Here is a 1,719-nt window from a genome sequence, read left to right as displayed (position 1 = left end):
AAATAAAAAAAATAGTGATCGTCAGCTAAAAATGTATTTAATTTATGAAAACACTAATTTTCCATACAGTAAAACCAGTCTACATTGTCTCCATGCTGTAGCTGCTTTATTTCTTTGTAGCTGTACTTATACTTTATGGTTAATTTCTCCATCTTGATGACAAAGCACTTCTATGACATATTTGCTGTTGCATATCTTAACATATCTACTATTCATTGACTGAATTTTTGTTTTTCTTCAGGCATATCTATGCACATTTCCATTTTACTGACTTTTTGACCCAGTTGCTGTGCTGCCATAACACAGAGATCAGGGAAGGTTCGTTCAAAAAAGTTGGAGGGAAATAAAGATTAATTAACAGTCAAAGCCAAATGTGACAGATATTAGCATAGTTGCGTATTGTCTGCAAATTTGTACATTTTAAGTGCACCTAATATCACAGTTTTAATTGCCATCAAACATGTTTTTTAAGGCCACACTTAATTCTTAAGGCAATGCAACTAATTCTTAATGTCTTTGGTCAAGATGTACATAATGTATTATAGGGTGTAACACTGGTACTCTTCGATTTTTTATTTTCATAGTACAATTGAATATCGCCAAATATACCTTTAAACCATTGACATATAAAGGGTGTCATGAAATAACAGAAATTAAATTTGGCCAGATCTCTAACCACCCCAACTTTGAACTCTTAATAACTTCAGTAAGTTAGTCTATATGAATTAAAGCAGATATATGCAGATTCAGACATTTTTTTGCACTTTCGTAGAGTACTGTATTTATTTTTATGATTTGTTTTCAAAAGAAAGAATATATATATATATATCTATATGTATATGGTATATCAAAAACCTAACAACTATGATAGGACTAATAACTGACCATTTTAGGATTTTGGCATGAGCCAGTAACCATTAGTCAGCGCCAGCTGTCGAAAACTAACCAAAGTAGATGGACCAACGTTTTGTGGTGTGTATATCGCACCCCTGAGAAAATTGAGCGTTGGGGACCGCAATGAAGCATCTCACACTGCAGTCTCACAATAGGCCCAGAGTCTATGTTTGAAGGCATGCAATGTGGATGTGGATGTGTTCCTAATTATGTCATTCGGTGCCCACAAGCCCCTGAGGCAGATTTAAATGCCATTTTCCCAGTGCGAATGAGCACATATTAAGTTAGTAAGGCAGAAAGTGGGAGGGTGAGAGGAGGAAAAAGAAATTGTCTGGCTCATTAGAGATATTTCGTATTTAACATGTGAAATTAATATAGCAGTAAATTAGGCCCTATCATTCTCTGCAGTCAAGCTCATTGTGAGTTTTAAAGACCACATAATGAGATTAACTATTGTTTATTAGGAGAAAATGAATCACATTTCAATGAATTTTCATGAAAATCAAGAAACCATGTGCCCATCATCCTAGTCCAGACTTGCTATTTCACTTCCAGGCTATACATTTACAATAGAAGAATGAACTTTTCCACCTTCTATAGTGTTTTTTTTTTAAACCCTGCATGCATTCACTATTTAAATTTCTGCTTCAAAACTGGTGTATATATTACAGTTTTTAGTGGTTTATATATGACAGCAAAACCCACTTTTGTAAAAACAGCAACCCAAATTACACAATGCAACCTAAGTGAAATGATAAATGCGTGATTTTCTTTACTTTAACCCTCAGCTCCTTGTGTTACTTGGAACTTTTTTGATCTTTTGGG

This window comes from Rutilus rutilus (genome assembly GCF_951802725.1).
Source record: "Rutilus rutilus genome assembly, chromosome: 11".
Lineage (NCBI taxonomy): Eukaryota > Metazoa > Chordata > Actinopteri > Cypriniformes > Leuciscidae > Rutilus > Rutilus rutilus.
This window is presented reverse-complemented; position numbering follows the sequence as displayed.